Source organism: Achroia grisella, unplaced genomic scaffold, assembly GCF_030625045.1.
Source record: "Achroia grisella isolate CSIRO2021 unplaced genomic scaffold, CSIRO_AGI_Agris_v1 utg483, whole genome shotgun sequence".
Taxonomy (NCBI): domain Eukaryota; kingdom Metazoa; phylum Arthropoda; class Insecta; order Lepidoptera; family Pyralidae; genus Achroia; species Achroia grisella.
Window position 1 is genome coordinate 436740 of NW_026712886.1, and position 15079 is coordinate 451818.

Consider the following 15079-nt stretch of genomic DNA (forward strand, 5'->3'; position numbering starts at 1 on the left):
CAATTTGTTCCCCCGCAAATCCCACCACCCATTTGTTCCCTCCAAATTTCTTCCATAGCCAAAAATCCCTCCTAATTCGGTGGTAAAACCCCTAACATGGCATCACTTTACACGGCTATGCAATTTATTTATAGTAAACGCGTGTCGCAGGCGCGTAAAATCGTAAATTAGAAGAATCTGTAGTTGAAATGTGCGCTGCGGCGCGCGCGCCCGTCTGTGACCGTAAACAGTAGACTCGGAACCTACACAATTCGGGATCGTGTTTGTTTTATTCGATTTTCGTTTCGATTATAATCGATAAATCGGTATAGATCGATTATTCGGAATGGTATTGTGATTTGTGTGATTTGTTGTTACGTATTGTGTTTTGTTTTAAAGGTGAGGAATTTGTATCGTTATATTTATTGGATACTATTTGATATTATTGTGAATTAAGAGAAGATATATTGTTGTGTATTATTTAATATAAAGGGTCTATCTATGTACCAAGTTCCATTAAAATCGTTTCAGTGCGAATTAATTAATAAACATTTCATTATTGCATTTTAAGAAATATTTTTTTAACCAAGATGATCAATAAAGCGCTCTAGTCCCAAACTAAGCACAGCTAATATTGTTGAAATTGGGGAGAAGGACGTAGTCAGTAATATTGATTAATAAGGACATTGCTAGCAATGTACCATGTCAGGTTAACCTCCACGCGGTTCCCTCTGGTAACCATCATGTTAAATTCCTGTAAAAATATGCTAATATGAATAGAATAGAAAGTCATTTATTCAAATAAACTTACATTGAAGCACTTTTGAATAGTTATCATTTTTTTTTAATCTACCGCACATTCGGAAATCTGTCGCAACTCAAGAAGAACGTGCAAGGCAATCTGCGTGTTGCTCTTTTAAATAATGTAGTTGTTACTTTACATTAGGCTGAAATGTGTGAATACAAACTACCAACTAGCACTAATTAAATTAAATACTCAAATAGAGAAAATACTAAATACACAACCAACTGGTTGAGTAACTAAATAAGAGTAAATCAGTCGTAGTGATTAGAGCAGACCAGTCCCTACAAGCTGCACTCGCTATGGGCTAACCTACCTGACCTCATACTCTACTACATACTACATTGGAGTATTTCATTACATCGCAAGCTCTGATTAGCTTGTGTCTAGATGGCACTGTGTATATTATCCAAAATTATTACTAATACTAGCTGTTCCCGCGACATCGTCCGCGTAGAATTTAACTTTAGTTTTATAAAATAAAAGTAGCCTTAGTTACTCATTATTACATTAGCTATCTGCCAATAAAAGTCCCGTCAAAATTGGTACAGCCATTTTAGAGATGAGCCGGAACAAACAGACCGACAGTCATACAGACAAAAATTGTAAAAAATGTTATTTTGGTGTATGCACCGTATTTATATTCATATGCATGTAGTAAAAAACAGTTATTTCAATATTACAAACAAACACTACGATTTTATTTATTTAAATTTAATAATCTATACATATAAGTTTGCGGGTCATGGGTATATTTTAATAGGTCCTTCTGACTCTACTCATATACTTGGTATTTATATCTACGGTACAGGTTGCGTAAAACACTACAACGTGATGGGCTTTTAGTGGACGGAAGCTGACGTTAATTAAATTTTGTCCGGATACTTTTAATTGGTGTCTCTTTATATTATGAAAACACTAGTGTTTATACGTGACTTTGAACGAGCGATCGTTATGCGAATGTCATCTATTGAAATGAAAACATTTACTTAAAATCTGACGTAGAATATTATTCTAAAATAAAAAGGTATTCTTTTTATCTTAGAATATTATTCTACGTCAGATTTTGAGTAGACATTTTGTGTACTTAGTTTTATTCTATAATTCCACTAGAAATAAATCCTATAGGAATAGGAATAATAATAGAAATCTTCAAATAGATATGATTTCTAAGTAATAAATTATATATGCACACAAGTTCAATGTAAATCTTCAGCCTTTATAGGCTCACTAGCTTTTGCCCGCGGCTTCGCTCGCTTTAATTTATCCGCTTAGGGATGGAATTTATCAAAATCCTTTCTTAGGGGATGCCTACGTCATAGTAGCTTTATGCATGCAAAGTCTCAGCCCGATCGGTTTAAAATTGACAAAGTTTCATACAAACTTTCATCCCCTATTTTATTCCTTTGGGGGTAGAATTAATCAAAATTCTTTCTTAGTGATTGCCTACATCATAACATCTACCTGCATGCAAAATTTCAGTCCGATCCGTCCAGTGGTTTGGGCTGTGCGTTGATGGATCACTACGTCAGTCACCTTTGAGTTATATATATTTAAGATTTAGAGACAAACATAAAACATCAACAGAAAATAAAACAGGAATCAGTGTAAAAATGAAGCAAATATGTCAGTGGAGCTGATGCTGTCAAAAAAAATGAATGATACCGGGTCTAACCGTTAGTTTATCGTCAATACCATTTCTGTCACATGTAAAAACAAGCTACTTTTTTTTATAGACAGATAATAGTTTTTATTTGTATCTAAGTACACACATATAGGCTTAATTATAACATCACATGACGAGTACCTATAATATAACAATTCAAAAAGAGTAAACCTGCATGTATGTGCTACAGAGATACAAAACTGGTACATAGCTCAGTGTGGAGAATCACTCAAGGAGCAGAACACTGATTTTCAGCTATGTCCTCGAGGGTAAATAATAACAACTATTATAGCAATCAAGTATACGGCTAGTCTGATGGCAAACATTACCGTAGACCATGCCTAACACCTGATGTGTCACGTGCACGTTGCCGATCCTTAAGAAACCGACTGACCTTTTTTTCGGACTATTCTAATGCTGTTGGCCGCAGCTGGCCTTTACAGCTTCACCGGACGATAGAGAGCGAGTGAAGATAGCATTCCAAGCCCACTGAAGGACTTATGGAGCGGCTCAAGGCCAACTCCCGGCTGACTAGGGGTTCGAACCTCGGCACAGGCCGTAATTTCGAACCCACTAACCGACCTATACTCGTATGATGTAGTAGTGTAGAGTAATTCATCAAATCATTTGACCGTGTCCCAATAGAATGAGTCATTTTTATTGTGTGATCGTTGCCATCTAGAATTGAGTTACATACGAGTATGTCATAACAAAGGATGCTTGCCTATTTTCTTGTTCAGATCTGAACTTGATTTATAACTCACTACCTGACTACTTTATAAGCCTAACATTGCTCAGCTCCTAATGGTCGTAGCATGATGTTGTATAGCCATTCTTAGACTATGTAACAGAAAACAAAATCATTTGTAACCAGTACTTTCACAGACTATTGTGGTTTACTTTAAAAATATGAAATCATATATTAAAAAACGCAAAAATTTGTGACCATAGATAGATAGATGAATGTTTGTTATTCTCTCACGCAAAATCTACTAAACGAATTTTGATGAAACTTTACAGTAGTATAGTTTATATATCAGAATAACACATAGGCTATAAATTTTACGTAGATGAAACTGTAAGCGCAACTAATAAGAAATAAACGTTTATTTGTATATTTATTTATTTATTTACCCGAAATAATATAAATTGTGTAGGATAAGATACAAAATGTAAGACTTAGTAGTGACTTAAACAGTAATTTTGTTAACTAAAATTGTTACTGGTGTTGCCACGTCAGTATGTAAAACAGAATTAAAAAAAAGTTATAAGAAACAAATATTAAAATTGACACAGATTATCATTGCGCAATTTAAAATTAACACAGATTATCGAGATACTGCCTTTTATTGATTAAAAATCATTTTTAGATGTATCAACCATTCCTCAAATCGTCGTCCAGGTGTTAACAAATAATCTTACTATTTGATATCTCATACTATGTATTACGGCTGGCAACGGCAGTGAAGTAGGGTAAAATTATAGATACAATGTAGCAAAACAATATAATAAAAATATATATCAATAATTGTAAATAAAAAATATATGGTTTAAAAATAGAAATATCTATAAAAAAGGTCTGTCGCCAACACTATGTGTAACTTTGAATTTGGGTATAAATAACTAAATACTTATAATATGAATTTGACGATTTGACGTTTGACGACCTCGGTGGTCTAGCGGACTAGCACACCGCTTTACGTCCGATGGTCGCGGGTTCGATTCCTCGCACGGCACAAACATTTGTATTCATGAGTATGATTGTTTGTATCGGTCTGGGTGTTTTCTATGTATAATAAGTATGTATTTACGAAAAAAAATATCTATGTACTTGTATCAGTTATCTAGTACCCATAACACAAGCTTTAGCTAGCTTAACTTGGGTCTAGATGGCGCTGTGTGAATTGTCCTGAGATTATTATTATTATTATTATGAATACAATAAGTATATATACTAAAACCCATTTCCTCCCATCCAGTGATTATTTTATACGTGCTACAAACGTATAGTTTTCCTTCATTCAGTTCAAATTCATTTGACTTTTTATTGCAATATAAAACCACAGACAAAATATAGTGAGGATATAAAAATGTAAATCTCTTAGTATGTATGGTTGGTCGGCCCATAGAGAAAGACTTACCCTGATTTAAATAAAATGTTGCCATCAATTTCAATCGTGGTCGACGCTTCTTTTATATGGAAAATATAAACCGTTGGTAATAAAGCAAAATCTATACATATGAATAAAATTGGAGTGTCTGTATGTAATATTAAAATAACCGTTTTTTACTATATGCATATGAATATAAATACGCTACTTACACCAAAATATATTTTTTTACAATTTTTGTCTGTCTGTCTGTCGTTCTGTTTGTTCTGGCTAATATCTGAAATGGTTGGACCGATTTTGACGGGACTTTTTTTGGCAGGTAGCTGATGTAATAAGGAGTAACTTAGGCTACTTTTATTTTAGAAAAATAAAGTTAAATTCTACGCGGACGAAGTGAACTGGTGCGGCATGTGAAGCGGCTGAAAAAGCCAAAACATGTAAATATAGGAGTCTAGGCTCTGAATATGATTTTGTCCCATTCGATGTCCAGACCCTTGGTCCGTGGGGTCCTAGCGCTATAAGACTTTTCAAAGAAATAACGATAAGGTTAGTCGACATCACAGAAGACCGAAGAGCTGGCAGCTACCTCGGACAAAGAATTAGTCTAGCTATTCAAAGAGGGAACGCTGCCAGTATCTTCAGAACGCCTTTTAATAATATATTTTATTTATTACATTATATTTTTTAAGCTTTTTAATTTTAGGTTCTTAATTGTACAATTAAGTTATGTAGATGAGATTTATATCAAGATCAAATTGCCACGTTCATTTCCTTGAAGTGCATATTCACAGTATAAATCTAACGTTAAATTGTGTATTTCATCTTGTATAATGGTTTATTTATGCCTATACATTGAATGGTATTAGCATTCTTTATGATTCAATTTTCAGAAATGAAACATCACACATAAATTCACGCATCTATTGACCCAACTGAAAATCAATGTTTCAAACCATATTTCTCGCCCAGTTCATAAATTTTTCATGTATATTTTTCTTTATACACGCATACTTATATTATTTTTATGTCGTAAAGTTTAGGGTTTTTTTTTATTTACTTATTCGGTTTCATTATCTTTGGTAGACTTTTCAATAAGCAATACTAATAATCCTGAAGAATTGTCACAGTACTATTTAGTCCCTTGCTAAACAGTGTTATGGCTACTAAACGTCTGTTAGAAATACTTAAATATATCCTTTGTTACTTGCATATATAACATGTATACGTAGAAATCACCGCCACTGTATAACCATACAAATAATTATAGAAAAAAATACAATTGTTTGAACCGTACGAGGAATCGAATCCGCATACACCAGAAGTAAAATTGTGTGCTAAAGCGCTGGGTGATATTGTTTTCTTGGTAATATTTTCATTTGACTAGATCAAAGATGCAGATCGAACTCACGACGTCTTGCTATATCTAAACACTTTTATTCCTTTTTTTTTAACCCTGGAGAATACACACGACATTTAGTCCCAAGCTAAGCAGCGCTTGTGTTATAGGTACTAGACAAGCGATATAAATACTTATTATGATTTACTTTTATATAATAGTACATATTTTTGTTAAAACATACATAATATACATAGAAAACATCTAGATTGGTCTAGATCAAAATGCAAACAATCATACACCTGAACACAAATGTTTGTACCTTGCGAGGAATTGAACCTGCAAACATTTGAAGTAAAACAATGTACTAAAACGTTGAGTGTGTTAGCTTTCTTGACAATGTTTTTGATATCGTCCAGAATCAAATCCATGTCTCAAACATTTGTATTTTTCTTGCGAGGAATTGAACCTGCAAACATTTGAAGTAAAACAACGTATTAAAGCTTTAGGTGATTTAATAACTACTATTGTATAATTCGAATACAACAATACTTGACAAGAGCAATTCGTGAATAATTCTGCTTTAAAACTCATCATCTGCTTCTTCCTTATCCCATTTATTTATGGTCGGCGTAATATGTTCTCTTCCATTCATCCCTGTTCGCAGTCATCTCGTTATTTACTCCCTTTCTTATCATATCATTCTTCACAGAGGCCATTCATCTCTTTTTCAGTCTTCCTCTACCCTTATAACCAACCACATTCATATGTAGCACCTTCCTTAAGATATGATCTTCATTTCTACGCATTACATACCCATACCATGACAGATGATTACTTTTTAACCTCTCCGACACCAGCGCCACTTTGTGCTTGACGCTATCCAGTGTCAATTTCACCACGTCTTGATGTATCCTAACTCTTTTAATAACTACATTGGAATAATTCGAATACAAGAATGCTTGACAAGAGCAGTTCGTGTAATGGGTGAGTAATTCTACTTTGATATTCTTTATCTACTTCTTCCTTATCCCATTTATTTAGGGTCGGCGTAATATCTTTTACTCTTCCATTCATCCCTGTTCGCAGTCATCTCGTTATTTACTCCCTTTCTTATCATATCATTCTTCACAGAGGCTATCCATCTCTTTTTCGGTCTTCCTCTACCCTTATAACCACCCACATTCATATGTAACACCTTCCTTAAGACAAGATCTTCATTCCTACGCATTACATGCCCATACCATGATAGACGATTACTTTTAACCTCTCCGACACCAGCGCCACTTTGTGCTTGACGCTATCCAGTGTCAATTTCACCACGTCTTGATGTATCCTAACTCTTTTAATAACTACATTGGAATAATTCGAATACAAGAATGCTTGACAAGAGCAGTTCGTGTAATGGGTGAGTAATTCTACTTTGATATTCTTTATCTACTTCTTCCTTATCCCATTTATTTAGGGTCGGCGTAATATCTTTTACTCTTCCATTCATCCCTGTTCGCAGTCATCTCGTTATTTACTCCCTTTCTTACCATATCATTCTTCACAGAGGCCATCCATCTCTTTTTTGGTCTTTCTCTACCCTTATAACCAACCACATTTATATGTAACACCTTCCTTAAGACATGATCTTCATTGCTACGCATTACATGCCCATACCACGACAGACGATTACTTTTAACCTCTCCGACACCAGCGCCACTTTGTGCTTTGATACTGTCCACTGTCAATTTCACCACGTCTTGATATATCCTAACTCTTTTAATAACTACATTGGAATAATTCGAATACAAGAATGCTTGACAAGAGCAGTTCGTGTAATGGGTGAGTAATTCTGCGGGTCGCACGAGTGCGTGGGGGACGCACCTATTACCTGTTAAATTCGATACTTCCTCTGCTGTCGCTGATTTTCACTAAGTGCCGCGGATGAACATTGTACAGATTCCTTTTGTGTGACGTGGAATATTACTATCTTATTTTTTAGCCTAAAGACAGCTAGCCTAAAGCTAGCCTATGTCTATGTCTTTAGGCATTTTTTAAAGTTTATTATCTTACTATTTAATATTAGTAAGATAAATATTAGATGTGCCCGCGATTTCACTCGTATGAATTTTATAGCCTATGTGCTTTTCTAATCTATAAGCCAAATTGCTGTAAAGAATCATCAAAATCATATACTTTAATTATATATGTATGTATGTACTTACAAAGATATTTAAATATTTTTATTGTCTATGTTTTAATTATTGTTTAAACTTTTTTTAGTTTGGGACTGCCCAAGGTTTGCAATGTCCTAGATTATTATTATTATTATAATTATAATTTTGTCTTACATTCGTCGCAGTCACTTAAACTACGTATACAAATTTACCACGAATATGTATATTATAATTTTGTGACGCCCTGAGAGGGCATGGCAATTTAGGCACATGGCATCATAATATTTTAAATCCGTTCTGTAATATAATTAATATATTTACTCAACAAATTTTAAATTGCAATTTCATTTGAAATTTTTAAGTAGAGCGACTTTAGCGAATGACCGGCCATCGCTAAGATGCCAGCGAATGGAGAGCTGGATTTGTCGTGGCTAAAACAAATCTTTTGGGTTTATTTTTATTTTTGGATTACTAATGGAAAAAGAGAATTATAATTCGGTTCTTTACCTTAGACATAAATGAAAATATAAATGAAAATTTAAATATTTTCGTCCATTTATAGATTGTATAAAAAGTTGTAATTTTTTATGTCTAATTTTTGTTTGTCTAAGTTAGTGGAATTCTGCAGTTATAAGTTAAGTTATAAGTATAAGTTTTATGTTTCGACTTGTAAATGTAAACTTACAAGGATTATTTAAAAGAGCAACACACAAGTTTCTTGCTCGTTCTTCTTGTGATGAGACAGCTTTCCGAACGAGTGGTAGATAAAAAACAAATTGTTATGACTATTCAAAAGTGTTTAAATTAAGTTTATTTGAATAAATGATTTTCTATTCTATTCTATTCTATAAAAATAGACATAAAAAATTACAACTTTTTATACAATCCATAAATGGACGAAAATATTTAAATACTAGCTGGCGGGCACAGCATATTTCGATCGCTTAAAATTTATAGCTTATATGTTATTCTGATGTATAAACTATATTAACGGGCAGCGTTCAGGAAGCTCCGATATATCTTTTCGTCCAAATTACCGCAGTGTCTCAAGACGAAGGTATACGACCAATGTGTGTTGCCAGTGATGACTTACGACACAGAGACGTGGTCGCTAACTATGGGCCTCATGAACAAGCTCACAGTCACTCAGAGGGCAATGGAGAGGGCTATGCTCGGAGTTACTCTGCGTGATCGAATCAGGAATGAGGAGATACACAGAGAATCAGAGTGACCGACATAGCCCGAAGAATTGCGACTCTGAAGTGGCAATGGCCAGGGCACATAGCTCGTAGGACAGATGGCCGTTGGGGCAGTAAAGTCCTCGAGTGGCGACCACGGACCGGAAGACGCAGTGTAGGAAGGCCTCCAGCAAAGTGGACCGACGATCTGGTCAAGGTCGCTGGAAGGCATTGGATGCGAGCAGCGCAGGACCGATCGTCGTGGAGATCTTTGGGGGAGGCCTTTGTTCAGCAGTGGACGTCTTCCGGGCAGAGATGATGATGATGATAAGCTTATTTTACTATAAAGTTCTTCAAAATCCGTTCGGCAGTTTTTGCGTGAAAGAGTAACAAACATCAATATATACTTTCGCGTTTATAATATTAATAAAATATATGTAATATAATTATATATTCAATATTTTTTCTATTTGAGTATTTAATTGAATTAGTGCTAATTGGTGGTTTGTATTCACACACTTAAACTTAAAAATGTAAAGTAATAATAAAATTATTTAAAAGAGCAACACGCAAGTTTCTTGCTCGTTCTTCTTGTGATGAGACAGCTTTCCGAACGAGCGGTAGATTAAAAAATGTAATGACTATTCAAAAGTGCTTCAATGTAAGTTTATTTGAATAAATGATTTTCTATTCTATTCTATTCTATTCTATTCTATTCTTATGAATAATATAAATATAGGAAAATTATAGGATAAGAGGCAAGACAGTCCTGCAGATTGGCAATGTATGTGTGTTCACGGGCAATAGATGTAAACATAATTCCGTAGTACTGTTTGTGCATATAGGCGGTGGTTACCATGTACCATCAAGGACAACTCCGGAACAACTGAACTGACAAAAAAAAATGTTTAAAAAAAAATCCTAAACGTAGGCTATGTCTAGGATTTTTTTTAGGGTTTTTTGTAAAGTTTATATACGATATATATATAGTATATACAATATACATGGCATTACGCAAGTTTCTTGCTCGTTCTTCCTGTGATAAGACAGTTTTCTGAATCTGAAAAAATAAGGATGACCGGTAAGGAACTCTAGATTTTTTTAAAACTATATAAACTACGAGATTTTGTGGTCTAATTAGTAAGGTAACTTTTTAAGTTCAGATTTCCACTTTGTTTTTAATTGAAAGTGTTTCAGTTCAATTATAATAATCTAGGTAGATTTTAAGTATATATAATCTATACGTCTATACATATAAATAAAATTGGAGTGTCTGTTTGTAATATTGAAATAACAGTTTTTTACTACATGTATATGAATATATATATGGTACACATACCAAAATAATATTTCTTATAATTTTTGTCTATCTGTCTGTCGGTCTGTTTGTTCCGGCTAATCTCTGAAATGGCTGGACCGATTTTGATGGGACTTTTATTGGCAGGCAGCTAATGTAAAAAAGAGTAACTTAGGCTACTTTTATTTTAGAAAAATTCTTTTATGTTAGAAAAATAAAGTTAAATTCCACGCGGACGAAGTCGCGGGAACAATCTTTGACAATTCACATATTCACGCTCTATTCCGATGCCAAACAAAAGAGAGCTTCTGTTATTGGTACTAGACAACCGATATAAATATTTAAATACAATTATTTGAAAATACATATACAACATAATGATATATAGAAAACACCAGACCGACACAAACAATCATACTCATGAATATAACTGTTTGTACCGTACGAACCCGCGACCATCTGAAGTGCGGTGGTGCGCTAAACCGCTGGACCACCAAAACCATCGGAATATCTACAACTAACCCTGTTTTACGAGCGTTGCTCATTTTATATTATTAAATAATTAATTGAATCCACTCAAGTAGCAATAAAATGCTCAAGGGGTGGTAAATTATTACTATTCACTAACAAACATATCGTCCCACAATTTTCCCTATAATATTTATTACATTACTTCATTCAGCGGCCTGTGTGGACAGGCCTTTATTGTTATTAATTGCGTAGGATATGTACCCTTTATTTGGGCGTAGTAGGGTAATTAAGTAAGGGACAGTACGTGAGATGTGTAGCAAGGCGTGGGATGACGTCAACGGAATATGTTTGGGATAAATTTATACACAATATATAGGGGTGGCCCAGTGGTTAGTATCTGACGTACACCCGGAGGGTAGCGAGTTTGAGTCTAGTCGACAAAAAATCTTTGTGTGTTAGTTTACGTTTCTGACTGACTGTCAGTTTGAAATACGAATGCGAGTTTTTTTTTTATTTAATAATTAATTAATTAATTCGTAAAATAGTTGAGTTATTTTTTTTCTTTAATATCATTATCCGCGCCATCCATTTAGGAGCTACAATGTAACAGACAGACAAAACATACATTGACAGGTCTAACTTATAACACTCCTACTTGGTGAAGAAATAATAACAATTATGGGTAATTCACAAAGCGCCATCAAGTCCCAAGTCAAGCAGAGATTATATTATAGGTACTAGATAATTAATATAAACACTTAGATAGATTTTTTTATCAATACATACATAATATACGTAAAAAACACTCAGACTGATACTAACAATCATACTCTTCATGAGTTGTATCTTAAAATAGTTAGTTTCTTAGCGTTTGTTAGTTTACAAATATTTGAACCGTGCGAGGAATTAAATCCACTATCGAAAGTAAAGTTGCCACGGCGATATTAATGTTTCATTTATTCTTGTCGTTTTATCGTATAAATGGACGCGAAGTCACGGGCAAAGCTTGTACAGATATAAAAATAGAATACTGATAGAGGAAATGGTATGTCAACTCGCACAGGATTCAATTATATGAGCATAAAGCTTATAACTAGTTTCAAGTAACTTAATCCCACATAAAAGGTGCACAAAGATAACGCTGTCAACAAATACCAGTTTAACATTTATAATAAGGGTTATATAGACTTATAAGGATTTCTTTATAATATTGAAAAGGAATTCACATTTATTTTATTTACGGACTTGGTGGTTTTGCGGTTTTGCACATCGCTTTACTTCCGATGGTCGCGGGTTCGTTTCATCGAAAGGTACAAACATTTTGTATTCATCAATATGATTGTTTGTCTGTCCGAATGTTCTATGTATTTATAAAAAAAGGTATTTTAGTGTTGCATGAGAGTTGTCCAGTAACGACAACACAAGCTCTGTTTAGTTTGAGACTAGATGGCTCTGAGTAAGTTGACCAGGGATATTATTACTTCTTCTTCTTCTTTCAGCATATATTTGTCCACTGCTGGACGCATACGTCTTGCATAATTTTCCACTTCAGTCTGTCTGTGGCGTGACTTGTCCTGGTCGGTTCTGCCGTCTTCCTGATATCATCAGACCATCTGGTAGTTGGTCTGCCTACGCTTCTGCTTCCCATCCTAGGTGGCCACATTAAGGATCTGTATATCCATCTGTTGTCTTTGCTTCGGAATACATAACCAGCCCAACGCCACTAATATTATTACTATTTACTAATAAATATTCCTAAAGCCATGCAATAAAAACAAATAAATTTTACGAACTTACAAACGAATTAACAAAATTTGGTTATGTAGTTAATTTATATGCTATTAAAGTAGGAGCGAGAGGTATACCAGCGAAATATCTCTACAATCTTCTCTAAAACCTAAAAGATCTTGGCCTGTCTTGAACTGCAGTGAGATCTACACTAGAATGTGTATGTAGGGTCTAGGGTTCCACCAGTTTTAGCTAGACAGAGAGAGAAACACGAGCGGTGCAGATGAGAAGAATAGAATAGAATAGAAAATCATTTATTCAAATAAACTTAATTTATATTTATTTATGAATAGTCAACAATTTTTTTTTAATCTACCGCTCATTCGGAAAGTAGAAGAATAAGCAAGAAACTTCTGTGTTGTTCTTTTAAATAATCCTTATAAGTTCACATTATACAAGTCGAAACGTGTGAATGCAAACTACCAACTAGCACTAATTTATTTAGGATTATTAGATGGAGAATGTCGTAGGCAAAAGTTAGCGTAACTAAATGCCTTAGATCATCTACAGTTGCCTGTTTGATCCGTAAGATTATCCTCGCTCTATTGGACATAATTGATGCGACGCATGCGCATACCGAGGTCGGCCCTTAATTGTGCTCAATTCTATAGCCATTCTCAATTTAATAACAGTGATAGCTACATAATTAACTCTTTCTAGGACTTGCGTTATTATCTTGTTACTTAACGTTCTGTACTTACTTCATGTTTTTTATTTAATTATATAACACGAGTGGTGAAGGTGAGTGTTGACGTAAAGTCTGCAAAGGTGCCCCTTAAACCTACACCCGGGTCACAAGTTTCGGGAACTGCTCGGTGTTTTCCTCTCTGCCACGCGATGGATTCGTTTCACCCCCGGCCAAAGTAATCGCCATATCTAAATTACGACGGCCTGAGCCGATATTTGAATACCTAACGGTAAATCCTGCAGGCTAAAGTCATATCTTTTAAGCAGGAGGTGGCCTTTAGCCTCCATAACTCCATAACTCCATCCGCGGGTATCTGTACTCGCGCCCTATCGTTCGTTGAATCTGTAGCGACCAACCACAACTAATTATTAGAATATTTTTAAAAAGAACATCACGTTATTACGTAATTCTCGCAATATCAATCACGTGTTGTCTTTCCGGAGATCTCATCTTAATCCTCCGGACGCTTCATGCCTCTTATCTAGTAATTTCACTTCCTTACCTACTCTATTTTTATCGTGATCTATCTAGCTGTCTATTAAAGGTCTGTCGTAGCTCTTGTTTATGTAACTTTAGACTTTACCTTAAAATCATTAAGGTCATAATTGGAACGAAAAGAAAGAGTCAATTCTGCATCAACTTTAATATAAACAATGGAGCGTGGCAACAACCATGAAGATATACTTTTTTCCATAAAAGATTTGAATCTAGGACTAGTAAAAAACAATAGACAAATACAATGTCAAAACAATAGCGTAGTAGAGAATTTAACTATATAGAATTTTGAAGAAATAGACTTCTTCAACTAAACATAACCAAAAAGAACAGTTTTGAAATAAAAAATAAATAAAACTGTGCAAAGACGAACAGCAAAAAAATGTATTTAACATAAGGTTGGTTCTCGTGATAGCTTGATATAAAATATATATAAATATCAAACATATTACATTCTGAATACAATTTGCAACTATATTCTCAACTATATTAGCACAATTTCCTCAGCAACACATGTTTGTCATATATAAATTGCCACTGATATACTTGTCATATCTAGTATGTCTAAATAACAATACACGATGCTACAGTCAAACGTACTTGTGATGGAATTTCTGTTCCACTAGCGAACTTTGCTTGACCTATTTTATCAACAACTGAATGTAGTCTTTGAGTATTTGCATTTGAAAAGAATCTTTAACTATTGATGGTATTTTGAGCAAAGGATTTTTTGTGTACAATTACTTACAACTTATCGTGTGGTATTCAGGTTTTGTTCGACTGGGACGGTTTACAAGTCACTGGTATAATTGTTTTGGTTACAATGTTGAAGGGGGCCAACTATTTTTTTATCATCGTATTCATTATAAATGATAATATCATTAATATTTTGTTATGTTGTTATTCTTTCATAATAACATTTCTTGTCTTGTGCATTCAATTCTCTGTGTATATTTTTACATACGCTGTAAATCTAGAACTATAATAAATGTATAACGACGTAATTTCAGGATATACAATAATTTTCCAATTGAGATTTTAATAACCGGTTAAGAGGATTTCTATTTCTATTTCATGATAATTGTAATATGCTTGGACAATTC

At 34.1% G+C, this 15079-nt stretch overlaps 1 protein-coding gene across 1 annotated transcript in view; it reads left to right on the plus strand.

Moving 5' to 3' along the window:
* The first annotated feature begins 208 nt into the window (after positions 1–208).
* LOC131845766 (titin-like) overlaps positions 209–15079 on the plus strand; it is a 146601-nt gene continuing 131730 nt past the window's right edge. The window contains exon 1 of the mRNA XM_059194857.1: positions 209–378. The gene's annotated coding sequence lies outside the window, so the exon portion shown is untranslated. The remainder of the gene's footprint in view (positions 379–15079) is intronic.